At 39.9% G+C, this 15,854-nt stretch overlaps 1 protein-coding gene across 4 annotated transcripts in view; it reads left to right on the forward strand.

Annotated features, from left to right (window-relative positions):
* Nucleotides 1-15,854, forward strand: part of BTRC (beta-transducin repeat containing E3 ubiquitin protein ligase) — a 324,424-nt gene that overhangs the window by 79,091 nt on the left and 229,479 nt on the right. The gene's annotated exons all lie outside the window — the stretch shown is intronic.

Genomic DNA, 15,854 nt, shown 5'->3' on the forward strand with positions numbered 1-15,854 from the left:
AGTTGGCATTCCAGTTTGACCCAAAGTTGTTTTACTAGGGTTGAGGTCAGAGCTCTCTGCAGGCCATCCCAGTTTGTCCACACCAAACTCCTTAAACCCTGAGGGTTGTCCTTACTTTCTTTTTTTTTTTTTGTCCATGTGGTATAGGATAGCATTAGCAAGTGCTGACAATTACGAATTGGCTTCCATTGTTGTCTGGAATCTCTTTAAAGGGAACCTGTCAAGATTGAAATAGTGGAGCTTCTATTTGCTGGTTTGATACACATGCTTCAGGTCACCATTCTCCTTCCCTGACTACTTAGCAGTCACTGTTAGGATAAGCATTCTGATATTAGCTGTCCTCACAGGCCATTAGTCAGTGACTCACCAAGTAGTGACTGAATGATAAACATGACAGCCTTGGCTTATATTGGTGAAAAAACAACAGTGATTATGGCAAATTGAGATATTTTATAGCTCAGCGAATTGTCTAGAAACCTTTTTCTTTTTTTTTTTTTTTTTTTTTTCTTTCTGTTACAACTGTAAGCTTTATAATGGTTCCTTTTTATCTTGTTATATAGTGCCTTGCAAAAGTATTCACCCCCATGGCTTTTTACCTATTTTGTTACATTACAGCCTTTAGTTCAATGTTTTTTTAATCTGAATTATATGTGATGGATCAGAACACAATAGTTTAAATTGGTGAAGTAAAATTAGAAAAATATATACACAACTATTTTTCAGAAATAAAAAAATGATAATTGGCATGTGTGTATGTATTCACCCCCTTTGTTATGAAGCCCATAAAAGCTCCGGTGCAACCATTCTTCAGAAGTCACATAATTAATGAAATGATGTCCACCTGTGTGCAATCTAAGTGTCACATGATCTGCCATTACATATACACACCTTTTTGAAAGGCCCCAGAGGCTGCAACACCTAAACAAGAGGCACCACTAACCAAACACTGCCATGAAGACCAAGGAACTCTCCAAACAGGTAAGGGACAAGGTTGTTGAGAAGTACAAGTCAGGGTTAGGTTAAAAAAAAATCCAAATCTTTGATGATCCCTAGGAGCACCATCAAATCTATCATAACCAAATGGAAAGAACATGGTACAACAGCAAACCTGCCAGGAGACGGCCGCACACCAAAAATCACAGATCGGGCAAGGAGGGCATTAATCAGAGAGACAGCACAGAGACCTAAGGTAACCCTGGAGGAGCTGTAGAGTTCAACAGCAGAGACTGGAGTATCTGTACATAGGAGGACAATAAGCCGTATGCTCCATAGAGTTGGGCTTTATGGCAGAGTGGCCAGAAGAAAGCCATTACTTTCAGCAAAAAACAAAATGGCACGTTTTGAATTTGCAAAAAGACATGTGGGAGACTCTCAAAATGTATGGAGGAAGGTGCTCTGGTCTGATGAGACTAAAATGTAACTTTTTGGCCATCAAAGAAAATGCTATGTCTGGCGCAAACATCACCCAAAGAACACCATAGTGAAACATGGTGGTGGCAGCATCATGCTGTGGGGATGTTTTTCAGCAGTCGGGACTGGGAAACTGGTCAGAGTTGAGGGAAAGTTGGATGGTGCTAAATACAGGGATATTCTTGAGCAAAACCTGTACCATTCTGTGTGTGATTTGAGGCTAGGATGGAGGTTCACCTTCCAGCAGGACAATGACCCCAAACACACTGCTAAAGGAACACTTGAGTGGTTTAAGGGGAAACATGTAAATGTGTTGGAATGGCCTAGTCAAAGCCCAGACCTCAATCCAATAGAAAATCTGTGGTCAGACTTAGATTGCTGTTCACAAGCGCAAACCATCCAACTTGAAGGAGCTGGAGCAGTTTTGCAAGGAGGAATGGGCAAAAATCCCAGTGGTAAGATGTAGCAAGGTCATAGAGACTTATCCAAAGCGACTTGGAGCTGTGATAGCTGCAAAAGGTGGCTCTACAAAGTATTGACTTTAGGGGGGTGAATAGTTATACACATTGACCTTTTCTGTTATTTTGTCCAATTTGTTGTTTGCTTCACAATAAAAAAAAATAAATAAATAATAAAAAAAAATCTTCAAAGTTGTGGGCATGTTCTGTAAATTAAATGATGCAAATCCTCAAACAATCCATGTTAATTCCAGGTTGTGAGGCAACAAAACACGAAAAATACCAAGGGGGGTGAATACTTTTGCAAAGCACTGTAAATGTAAATATCTTTAACAAGCAAAGTCAATAAATAACGATAACCCAAGAAAAACATGTTTTAATTATTAAATAGTGAAGATTAAAATAGTTTTGTTATACAGGATCAGTATTTCAGGAGTAATTTATAAATTGTCTCATTAATTGCATTTCTTGGGCACTTGTAACAACTTTTGTGAGACCTTCATTATTAGTCGTTGTAGGCAGATAAATAAATAATGCACTTTGACTATTATTTTCGGAGTTCATTTAAACGGTATATTGCAGGCTTACATGATTGGGATTTCATGCTCACTAGACTTTGTTATCTTGGAAAAATCTGCAGAGGAAGCCACTACTGATGGTCAGTGGAAATGTTGGTTTTTATAACAACAATTCTCTTAGAAATAATGGGGCAAAGATAGAAAATATCATCGACAACAGTCAACTTCACAGTGGGAATCGCACAGGAACGCACTAAGCTCATCACTGGGCTCAAAAGAAGGGGGTTGAATGGTGCTGGCCATCAGACTGAGGACATCTAGTGGAAGGCAAAAATAGTGTGGGGGAAATCTCTAGATTGAAGCTGAATATCGCAGTAAAAACTTTTACCCTTTGAAAAGACATTTATCTTGTTTTTATTTTTGCTTTAAATAGTTTCTGAAATGTGGAGCAATCATTTTACTCCAGTCCTTTTATCGACTAGTATCCTAGATGTGGCTTCTTTCTAATCATGCATGAGCAGCAGTACTATAAACTCCTTCATAGTTGGCATGGCTGATTTCTTATTGATCACAGTTCTATAGTGCCAATCATTTTGCATCAGCCTCTGCCCTCTATGAGCTTACAGTCTAAGGTTCTTATCTCTCACATACATACAAGGTCCAATTTAGACAGGAGCCAATTAACCTACCAGCATGTCTTTGGAGTGTTGGAGGAAACCCATGGAAGCAAAGGCAGAGCATGCAGACAATGTCCTGGTCAGGATTTAAACTGATGACTCCAGTGCTGCATGGCAGAATTACTAACCGCTAATGCCGCGTACACACGTTCGGAATTTCGGCCCGCAAAAGACCGATGAGATTTTTTCGGCGGAAAATGCGACCGTGTGTATGCTCCATCGGTCTTTTCCTGCAGAATTCCAGCCAGCAAAAGATTGAGAACATGATCTCAAATTTTTCGATCTGGAAAAGTTCCTATCCGAAAATGCGATTGTCTGTGGCAATTTCGACGCACAAAATCCCTACGCATGCTCGGAAACAATTTGATGCATGCTCGGAAGCATTGAACATCATTTTCTCGGCTCGTTGTAGTGTTGTATGTCACCGCGTTCTTGACGGTCGTGATTTCAGCGAACTTTTGCGTGACCGCGTGTATGCAAGGCAAACTTGAGCGGAATCCCGTCGGAAAAGCCGTCATATCTTTTTCCGACAAGAAAACCGATCGTGTGTATGTGGCATAAGCCATTGTGCTGATCAACCCAGCCCATATCTTATATGGCTACATACACTAAATTCCCACTATAAAATGAGTATTGTATTCTGGCAACTGTACAGGGTAACAATTTAACAATAGTATTTTGTAGACAAATTCCTTTTAATTTAAATTTTTAATTTTTTTATTTTGTGTGCTTTCTTGTATATTTTTCTCTACGTTTTACATGCAGGCCTAGCTGACTGGCAAAAGTGACAGTTAAAGGGAGGGATGATGGCAAACTATTATACTGACCGGGGTGCTTGCAACAGTCAGTTTTATTCATATGGTTTTAACATGATTTCCAAAAGAAAAAACTATTGCTGTAACTGCTGTTAGCTGATGTTGTACTTTAATTTGTGTGTTGCTTACCTAAAGTGGAACTAAACGCTCTTAATTGACTATTTGTAGTCCTTATGCTGCTAGCCATAGTAAATAGATCAGCAAGTATATTATATTTGTTTTAAACCTTTTTTTTTTTTTAACATGTCTTTATTTGCTTCCTGGTTTCTAGCCTAGGCCAAAATTATGTCATACATCCCAGGAGTCTTCGAGAGGCTTTTTTTTTTTTTTTTTAATCTAAGCTCGTCCGCATGCCTGAGCTAAGGGCAGATAGATTCCAATAAGTAAATGCTATGGGATTCATCCGCCCTTGGTAGAGATGGCCTCTGCTACAAATACTAGGGGGGTACATTTTTAAAGTGATTCTCACCAAAATAAAGCATGGAGACATCAGTGGTTGGATGAGCTTGCGTTGAATATTAGAAATGAATCTGTCCAAAAGTTGTACAACAATTGTCAAAAGGAGCGTACCAACGGTAAGATTTTAGGACAACAGTCTGTCAACAGACAGTACCCTGCCAACAATTGTACCGTGTGTACGAGGCTTTAGCCTGATTGACCCACATGCAGTACTGCTAAGGGGTCCATTCGATCTGGTGAGTCTAACCACTTAGGGGGGGGTGTGAAATTTGAGCACCACAGCACTTTGGAATGTAATTACACATCAGCACTTTTGAAGAAATATTGTATTTGGGGCTGTTTTTTTTTTTGCAATCTAATTTGGACTTTCACTGGCTACATGCTTGTCCATTTTTTTTATTTGCCTTGTTTTTTACCTGCTATTACTTACTTTGCCCCCATCTATGCACAGCAGTTGCACATATAATTGATTGGTACGATCTTTTCACCATTGATTAAAGCCAAACTTTGGATCATGCTATACATTAATGCCACTGATGATTTTAATAGCATTTGCTGCCACTCTAATAAACATATTATGTAAATAAATTATCTTTTTATACCGCTGTGTTTTAAGTTCCCATTTTGCTTGTGAGCATGTGAAGCCCACAAGCATTTTCTTCCGGGATACGGTGCAGCTGAATGACCAACATACACCACCTGTTCTCGCGCATGCGCAGTACGAAAAGATCGCAGCGCTGGAAACTTAGGACATTGCCATCAAAACAGGCAGCGCCGTCGGAGGTGCCCGCCCCGTTGTGATGGCAACCTATATAACGATGACAAGCGGTGGCCATCCACACTGACTCCTGGGAATTAGGACACATAGCTCCCAGGAGACAGTGCGTCGCCGGATATGACGGTCATATCCGTGGGTGGCAGAGGCCGGAAACGACGTTGAAAACAGTGCTATCCAGGTAAGCTGTCATATATAAAAAAAAAAAAAAAGTTTCCATTGCTCAATCTATATGCTGCAAGAATGATTTTGAGAATAAGTTATAAAAGTGGGTGGAACTCCGCATTAACATTTATCATATTTGATTTTTATAAGAACACATTTTGCATATTGCACTTTATTTTTATTTAATTATCATTTATTGAATGATATATATAGAGAGAGAGAGAGATTATATATATCCCTCCGGAGATACTTTTTATTTAGCGCTGCACTTATTTTGATTCTAGTTTGATAATTTGCATGTTTAGGAAGTGTGTTTTTAGTGCTGGCAGTTTTAATTAGATTAATATTATCAGCTCACAAGGTTTCACATGTTTACGGCCCCTTGATTGAGCAGTGTACTCTACATAGCCCAGAAGCCTCCTGGAATGCATGGCATGGATATCCCAGGAGGCTTGGCATAGGGGGATGTCGTTTTTGCCTGGGTGAGGAAGAAGCGGGAATGTGCACTTCACTAGCAAATGTATTTCCCTGCAAAAATGTTTTTGATTGGGGGTGGGGATAAGTAAAATAAGTAAACCTGTAAATGAAAATGAAGGCCCACTTTAAATACCAAGACTACATTTTGGCCTAGTACAGCCCTGCTGACAGTAAATATTACCCCCCAAAGAATGTTTGACGTACCCAGGCCTAGAAAGTAACTTCTTGATTTATGTGTCATACAGTCAAAATTTAAATACAGCGTACAAAAGACATATATAAACATTTGCCATGTATTAAATAGCAGCTTTGTTATCTATATGATGAGAAATGGTGATTAATGCCCCCCCATAAAGTTTCCATGAATTTATATACATGGTCTCCACCCACATGTTTTCCTGATTATTTGGAGGCTGCATCCCTAGCTTCCCCCGGAGCCTCTCCTCTCTGTCAGGTTAATCAATAGGCACCGTATGGCAGAGGGTCAGTAATCAGTGTCATCAGGCCTTTAAATCGTGTTGAAAATTTGCTTAAAGCCTGGGCCAATTAACATCGAGATGATGAATGGCTGGCGAGATAGGAAGAGCCTGCCGCTCAGGGCCTTTGTGAGAGGGAGAAGCTCAGCTGTTGTGCAGCAGACACCAGCGCATAATATCCGCCATTCATGTGCTTTCAGTCCACCCACTCTTAATGATAATGTCAATCTAACATAATATACACACATTGGACTTGTCATGACTTAATAAATCAAAGGAGTTTGTCAAAGGCATTCAGATAGATTAACGAGGCAGCGGCAATAACAAGTCGAATTTGCATAGAGAGTTGCCTGAATCTCAGTAAATTATGATCCTGTTTTTCATTTGATTATTTGCTAATGTCTCGGGAGAGAGAATGATTATATTAGCATTCACAATTCTCTCCAGCAGCACAGATCTAAGGTATAAAAGACCCTCTGACAAAATAGAGGGCTTTACATGCTTAGTGTGTGTATGTGCTATGTGGTTGTTTATATACTTATTGTGTGTATGTTTATGTATTACTTGGGGTGTGTGTGTGTGTGTGTGTGTGTGTGTGTGTGTGTGTGTGTCTGTGAGCTATCTATGTGTATGCTTATGTATTGCTTAGTGTGTGTGTGTGTGTGTGTGTGTATATGTATGAGCTATGTCTATGCTTATGTATTGCTTTTTAAGTGTGTATGAGCTATGTGTGTCTATGTATTGCTTAGTGTGTGTGTGTGTGCTTGAGCTATGTGTATATTTATGTATTGCTTAGTGTGTGTGTATATGAGCAATGTGTATGTTTATGTATTGCTTTGTGTGTGTGTGTGAGCTATGTGTTTATCTATGTATTGCTTGGTGTGTGTGTGTGTGTGTATGAGCAATGTGTATGTTTATGTATTTCTTAGTGTGTGTGTGAGCTATGTGTATATCTATGTATTGCTCTGTGTGTGTGTGAGAGCTATGTGTTTATGTATTGCTGTGTGTGTGAGAGCTATGTGTATATTTATTTATTGCTGTGTGTGTGAGCTATGTGTATATATATGTATTGCTTAGTGTGTGTGTGTGTATGAGCTATGTGTATATGTATGTATTTCTGTGTGTGTGTGTGTGTGTATGAGCAATGTGTATATTTATGTATTGCTTAGTGTGTGTATGAGCTATGTGTATATTTATATTTATGTATTGCATAGTTGTGTATGTGAGCTATGTGTGTATATCTATGTATTGCTGTGTGTGTGTGTGTGTGAGAGCTATGTGTTTATGTATTGCTGTGTGTGTGTGAGCTATGTGTATATTTATGTATTGCTTAGTGTGTGTATATGAGCTTTGTGTATCCTTATGCATTGCTTAATATGTGTGTGTGTGTGTGTGTGTGTATGAGCTCAGCATCTGTTTATGTATTGCTTAGTGTGATTTTGTCTGTTTTGTTTGTATAAAGCCCCTCAGACAAAATAGAGGGCTTTACATCCTTAGTGTGTGTGTGTGTGTGTGTGTTTGTGTATGAGCTGTGTGCATGTGACTATATAGGGTTTTTGTGTGTACATAAATGTTGCAGTTGTCCATCTGTGTGTTGTAGTGAATTGCGATGCAGGTGCATTGGGTGCGCTCTGGTTCTGTATTGGGTTGCATTCATATTGAATGGCATTGCAACGCCCAGCAGATCTTGTTTGCATTGTATGACCTGCCATACAAGAATAGATTTCTTTCATTTAACCCAGAAACTGGTTGAGAGAAAATGAAAGAGATTCCCTCTTCCGGCGTGAACAGAGAAGTCGTCTCTGCCTCGACACCCGCAGCTGCCTGATAGGGTGAGGTGATCGTTTGGCTGACAAGTATCCACCCAGCTTCTTTGATTTTTCAGTCATTTTTTATCGAGTTGGGTGGTGCTATCAGGGCCACCCCCTGCTTGAATTTAGGCTGATTCAGGTTCTGATGACAAAGCCTCCTGTCTGTTTGAACATGGTGTGCTGGTAATATCTTGTTTCGTGACTTGTGTGGCGGCACCATTTCACCACAGCGCCTTTTTATAATTGGGCCTGGTTTCTGTATGGAGTGCACAATGCAGGAGCACCACTGGAAGACCGTTATCACTGCATAAGAGGAAGCATATGGACAAGACATGGATTGTCCGATATTATTTTAATAAAAGCTCCAGATTGAAAAACTAAACTCTGGAAAAAATCTATTCAAAAATGTATTCTTAAAAAAATACCTTCTATTCTCCGCCTTCTCCAACTCTTATTTTTTGCTATTGTAACCTGTTACCTGACTTCATGTTAGAGGATGGCTACATTTGTACTCCATGATCCCTCTGCATGTAGGAGTATAGCTACCCTTTCTTGCTTGCTCCTGAGATGGACGTCAGGTATAACTAAAGGCAAAACTTTTTTTTTTTTAGTTTTGGATGGAGAGGGAATAGAACCCCTGTTTAGTTTTTATTGCCGTTTGTGACCCCATCAAGGAGATTCATTCTCTTTGTCCTGTTTAACATTATCATTAAAAGTAAAAAAATAAAAATGTAGGTTGTCCCCAGAAAAGTAATAGAGAGGAAATCTTCCAAAGGGGATACTGGTTCTGGTGAGCTGGGGGTCCCCAAGGAATTCCCATAATTTACAGGGATTTCCCCACTCTTCCTGTTTTGACTATGGGACAGGAAGTGAAGGGAAATCTCCGCCGCTAAATAAGGCACAGATGGTAAAAAAAAAAAAAACTGACAGGGGTTATAACCCTCCCTTGCTTTATCCAAAGGAAAAAAATAAAAGTTTTGCCTATAGTTCTTCTTCAAGGACTTTGGAGTAGTGTCCATAAAGCAGTACACATGACCGCAGCTAACGGGCACTGTTTGTTCCAAACCAATGGAAGCAAGGGGGAAGAGGCTCAGAAGTTCACAGAGGCGTTATAAGGAGGCATACAATTGCTGAAACTATTTACTAAAAAAAATAATAAATTACAGGACCATTGAGTTGTGAATGTGTATGGTATATTTTTGGAGAATTTTTATTTGTATGTTAGTTCTAGAAATAAGTACATGAATAAAAATACTTAAGTGGGGTGTATCATGTAATAGAATAAACAAGATGTCACATGATGTAGACCTAATACAGATTTTGGTATGTCAAAAATATAAAACCAATGGTAATTTTTTTTTTAACCTGGTCTACTGGTAAGAAAAGTAGAGCCGGTAGAAAATGTGGACCCTTAGGGCTCTTTCACATGGGCGTTCCGCCGATGGACTCCGCTTTGCTCAGCGGGGGATCGATCCACTGATCACCCCTGAGCAGGCGGATGACCGGTCCGTCTCCGCTCACTGTGCTGAGACGGACCTGTCAGAGCCACTCTCTCCTCTATGGGGGATTGGATGAAAACGGACCGCCTGTCTGTTTTCATCCGATCCACCAGATGGATGGAAAATAGGGTCTCCATCCGTCTGCATTTCATGAACCAAATCGGATCAGATATCAGTGGATGTTAGTGGACATGTCACCGCTGACATCCGCCGCTCCATAGAGGTGAATAGAGCGTCCGATCAGGTCCGCCTGAAAAAACGTATAGGCTGACCTGATCGGCCATGTGAAAGGGGCGTTACAGTGTGGTTTATAAAGAAAAACACAATTTCACGTGAGAAAAACTAGAACAGCAAAAGACTGTATGCAGTTACAATATCTAATAACAAAATACGGGAATATGTCCATATTTCCTGAGATGCTACTGGTCAATTTAACCTGTAATTGTAAGACACGCCACGTGTTATGCAATTTTCTTCACTGGTTGAAGGAAAGAAAATTGCTTGATTGCTCAATTAGCAATCCAGCAGTGCTATTGTTTTGTACCAGCGGGAAGCCTTCTCTTCAGGAAGAATACAATGATCACTGCTAGTGGCTATAGCTCCCGGCAGCGATCGGGGAAAAAAAACGACAGGCTAGTTGCACTGATGTCGTTCGAGTGATCGAATTCAATACAACCAGCCTGCCCATAGACTGATCAAAGTTTACTGCTGAACTGGCCAAGTTTTGATCAGTCTGTGGCTGGCTTAAAGGAGTTCTTGACTAAAAACAATTAAAGGTCAGCAGCTACACATACCTTAGCAGCTGACTTTTAATAATAGGACACTTGCCTGTCAAGGGATCCAGCGCTGTCCAATCCCTAATCGGCTCTTCGGCTGTCTTCAGGTCCAGGCGTTGGCATGTTTACTTTGGGAAGCCTGCTGTAACTGGTTGTGACTTTGTTTTGTGAATAGTCCCACGGCTTTCTGGGACCTGTGAAGTGTCCCAGAATGGTGCTGGGGAGGGAAGGGGGGCACGAGCTTCTGCTCGGATCATTGTAGCGATCTGACCAAAAGTGGGAGCTAGTACCTATCAAAACCATGTACGAGGGGGGGGAGGAGGCAGGCTAGTAGAACTTCTTCCCCTTTTGGGTGAAGTTCTGTTTTAAGAGTAGAAAGGAGGATCGGGTGCGGTAAGTCTAGCCAGGGAGTTAAAAGTAGAAGCTCAGGCTAAAACTAAAATCTGTAAATCTACTTGCATCCACAATCTAAGACTAACCTATCTTGCCTTGTAAAGAAGAAAGCACTATACATACCTTTTCTGAAACCAAGCCGTTCTGGTCCCATGCTTCTCTGTGTAAGCGTGTGCAGGAGAGGAAGCCGACAACAGAAGCCACATAATAGCTCTATGGGCGACATTACTCCCCAAGCATTTCCCAGCCGTTGTCGGCTGTCTCTTGCACAGAGCTTCCACCACTGGAGACTGAACTGGATCGGCTTCAGAAAAGGTATGTATAGCAACTTTTGCTTTACAGGGTTAGATAGGTTACTTTTAGATTGTGGATGCAAGTAGATTTAGAGATTTTGGTTTTAGGGTTAACTTCCACTTTAAGGTATATTTTTCTAACTTGGGATGATGCATCTGTTATCGAATAGCCAAGGGCCAATTGTTGACAGGAGGTCTTTAATTTTAGGTTTACTCTGGCAAATAAATATTTTGCATAGGATGTGGTCATTAATTATGTATACAGAGACTAAGATTAGTGATTGGGTTTCAATATACTAGGGATTGTGAGATCCTGGTTCTTCCAGTGAAATTATGGGAAAATTGGGAATGCCAAATCCATCAAGACACTCCAACATGATGCAGGAGCATCTTCTCAGAAGGTTTGGGATTATCCACTTTCTTGGAAAGCCTCTGAGATCACCCTTGCCTAGAAGCTGCTGGTGAACATCAGCTGTAAGGTGTGTGTATATGTATATACAGTTGTATGCAAAAGTTTAGGAACCCCTGACAATTTCCATGATGGTCATTTATAAATATTTGGGTGTTTGGATCAGCAATTTCATTTTGATCTTTCAAATAACTGAAGGACACAGTAATATTTCAGTAGTGAAATGAGGTTTATTGGATTAACAGAAAATGTGCAATATGCATCAAAACGAAATTAGACAGGTGCATAAATTTGGGCACCCCAACAGAAAAATCACATCAATATTAACTAGAGCCTCCTTTAGCAGAAATAACAACCTCTAGACGCTTCCTATAGCCTGTAATGAGTGTCTCGATTCTGGATGAATGTATTTTGGACCATTTCTCCTTACAAAACATCTCCAGTTCAGTTAGGTTTGATGGTTACCGAGCAATTTACCCCACAGATGTTCAATGATATTCAGGTCTGGGGACTGGGATGGCCATTCCAGAAAATTGTACTTGTTCCTCTGCATGAATGCCAGAGCAGATTTTGAGCAGTGTTTTGGGTAGTTGTCTTGTTGAAATATCCAGCCCCGGCGTAACTTCAACTTTGTGACTGATTCCTCAACATTATTCTCAAGAATCTGCTGATATTGAGTGGAATCCATGCGACCCTCAACTTTAACCAGATTCCCAGTATCGGCACTGGCCACATAGCATGATGGAACCGACACCAAATTTCACTGTGGGTAGCAAGAGTTTTTTTTGGAATACTGTGTTCTTTTGCCGCCATGCATAACGCCCCTTGTTATGACCAAATCACTCAATCTTTGTTTCATCAGTCCACAGCACCTTATTCCAAAATGAAGCTGATTTGCCCAAATGTGCGTTTGCATACCTCAAGCGACTCCATTTGTGGCGTGTGTGCAGAAAAGGCTTCTTTCGCATCACTCTCCCATACAGCTTCTCCCTGTGCAAAGTGCGCTGAATTGTTGAAGGATGCACAGTGACATCATCTGCAGCAAGTTGATGTTGTAGGTCTTTGGAGGTGGTCCGTGGACTGTTTTTGGCTGTTCTCACCATCCTTCGTCTTTGTCTCTCCAATATTTTATGTGGCCTGCCACTTCTGGCCTTAACAAGAACTGTGCCTGTGGTCTTCCATTTCCTCACTATGTTCCTCACCGTGGACACTGACAGCTTATATCTCTGCGATAACTTTTTGTAGCCTTCCCCTAAACCATAATGTAGAACAATCTTTGTTTTCAGGTCATTTGAGAGTTCTTTTGAGGCCCCCATGTTGCCACTCTTCAGAGGCGAGTCAAAGAGAACAACCACTTGCAATTGGCCACCTTAAATACCTTTTCTCATGATTGGATGCACCTGTCTATGAAGTTCAAGGCTTAATAAGCTCACCAAACCAATTGTGTGTTCCAATTAATCAGTGCTAAGTAGTTACAGGTATTCAAATCAACAAAATGACAAGGATGCCCAAATTTATGTACCTGTCTAATTTCGTTTTGATGCATATTGCGCATTTTCTGTTAATTCAATAAACCTCATTTCACTACTGAAATACTACTGTGTCCTTCAGTTATTTGATAGATCAAAATGAAATTGCTGATCCAAACACAAATAATATTTATAAACGACAATCATGGAAATTGTCAGGTGTTCCTAAACTTTTGCATACAACTGTGTGTCAATTTTTTAAAAATTTTTTCCTTTTACTGGGTGTTTTTTTTTTTTTTTTTCTCCTCTTTTTATGTGAAATATTGCACTTTTTAACATGAAGACATTGGAGGCCTCTAAAGAATGTTGACGAAAGGCCCACTTTAATAACAAATCAAAGAACATTGGTGAACGGTAGTTGCAGCCAATTAACAAACAGTTTTCTTTTAATGTGGCAGCTCTAAACTACTGAAAATAAATTTCTCTTAGAATATTGTGAATTACCGTAAATATGCTTAAAGAACACAACCCTTGAGGGCTCTGTGTACTCTTGCAACCATTAACCCATGTATACACTCTCTTTAACGATGCACTGCATTTTTGATTTCTTTAACATAGTGTATGTAATCTTGCCTTATCCATCCTGCCTATGCAGGAGATCCAAATGATTCAGCTTGACAGAGGCTTAATATCATTTTAACAGTGTACTGAATTGTACCTTCGGGCAAAATATAGTTTTGTAGCTATAACCAACCTATCCATCTGCTAGCCAGATTGGGATTTTCCTATCCAAGGCTCATATTCTGCTTCTTTGACAACTCCAGACAGGATTAAGAATCCTGATACATGCAAATAAGCTCTCTGTCATAAAGCCTAGCTCCTTGGCTTTTTAAATGTTTGTGTAGAGGGGAAAAATCTGGATTAGATAAAGAGTTTTATATGCCTGTGATGTAAATGAAAGCAGAATGCCAGGATAATATAAAATAGGCCCAGTTTTGTGTCCATAAATACAATGAAATGCTATGTAAATTATATATTTTTTTTTATTATCTTCCCACAATCTCTTGCATATCAGAATTTTTGAGGGTGGATGGTTGCACAATGTGAACCAGTCACGTTGTATTGCTATTCATAACGGCACCTGTCTTCTGCTCACCATACTTGTTACCTGACTGCACAATCTCTTTTATATTTACCAAAATTATGTCATGGGAGTCAACCAAAACTATCCAATTATCCAACTATCTAATTAACTTGTATCCAGTCAGGCATTACATAGTTGTTGGTTGATCTAAGGGAAAATGTTGAATTACTGTAATGTGCATGGTGAACTTAATATAGACACTAAGAAGTTTATTAATAGGAAAAAATATATTGCATAGCTTTTTGTACAGCAAACCTGCTGGTACGTTCTTTCTGTGGGAATGGGGCAAAATCAAATGTTCTCCCTCTTTGGAAAAATACGACATTATGGCTACTAGAGGAGCTGGGAATACGTATTTATTTTTATTGATCCTCAGCTCCATCTAGTGACCCTAATGCAGTATTTTCCCAAATCGGTCTAGTTTTTAATGAATGAATAACATTTTGTTAGTTTTGTTATATGAAAAGATATATATATTTTTTTTTTATTATTATTTCTTTAGTTTTTTTTTTTTTTGTAAATACATACCTGAGGGTTGTAGAAGATTTTTTTTTGGTGTCTTACAAGACCTTTTGTGGTTAGACTCTTTGATAGCTTCAAGTGTACGCAACACAGTCGGATTCAACAATACAGCTGTCCTGTAGGGGTGTTACACGTGTGACCTCCGGCTCTGCACAGTAAGTGCCAGTGAGCTTCGCATCCTAATATGGCAACGTTGCAAGTAAAACATTCAAGCATTTGTTATCAAATGCAATCTGGGCCACATATGTAATCACAAGACTCGTATGCCTCAGACACATGAGTTTTATTTTTTCCCCAATTAAATGGAACTATGTATCAATATTTTGTCATGTTTGCTCCCAAAAAACACCGAACAAGCATTCAGGCTTTTTAATACTCATTAAAGGGAGCTTTCATAACTTTACAGGTCTTTGTGAATAGATTTCTGACATTTAATAATATACAGAAACCGTAACATTTTTCAAAATACAAAAATAGGCACACTTGCAGTTGGGGCCCCCCGGCACTGCAGGTGCTAATTGCTTGTTAACTCCAGGGGATGGGGGAATAAGGTGTAATGCTTAACTTCGCTGCAGCATGCTTGCTCCATCTGTGCCACCAGTCCCCTAAAGCCTCTTCAAAGACATTTCAGGTGGCAGTCACATGATGAAGTGATCAAGTACAATGCAAGGCCAATAGCCCTGGTCTGTATGTGAGGACAAGAAGGGATCACTCAAAAAACAGAATGGAGGAGAGTGCAGGATCGAGGAGCAAGGTAAGTATTACACCCTAACCCTTATAATTCCTGGAATGGGGCTTCAAAACCTAACCATGTGCTTCCCCCCTTATTCACACTTGTAAGACTTGTCATGTGACTTTGGACATCCCCTATGTTTTCCAATGATAACCATTTATATACTGTATGTATGACTTAAAGGCGCAGCAACTTCAAAGTAGTTCCTGCACTACCTTTTTTGGTCTGACTTCCATGTTAACCCTCAAAAGTTGCATAAAAGTCATACCTGTATATGTATCTCTTATTGGCTGGCCAGGTCCCAGCAATGTTCAAATCTGCAGACACAGAAGTATGTACTCAACTGTTCATCTCTGTGCATCTTGTTTAGATCTAGAAATTGGAGGGCGCTTGGTAGGTTTGAAAATGTGTACCCCCTTTTGGCATATGTGAACGAAATGTAATTGTTACGTTACAAAACACTAAAGTCATTAAATAGTTAGAGACAAAACTCTGGTTATAAATTTAAGGGCATTATTGCTTCAGGGATGCAGGGGGGCGCAGTCTTCAGAGACTTGGAAAATGTTTCTTTCTTG

Source organism: Aquarana catesbeiana, linkage group LG08, assembly GCF_042186555.1.
Source record: "Aquarana catesbeiana isolate 2022-GZ linkage group LG08, ASM4218655v1, whole genome shotgun sequence".
NCBI lineage: Eukaryota > Metazoa > Chordata > Amphibia > Anura > Ranidae > Aquarana > Aquarana catesbeiana.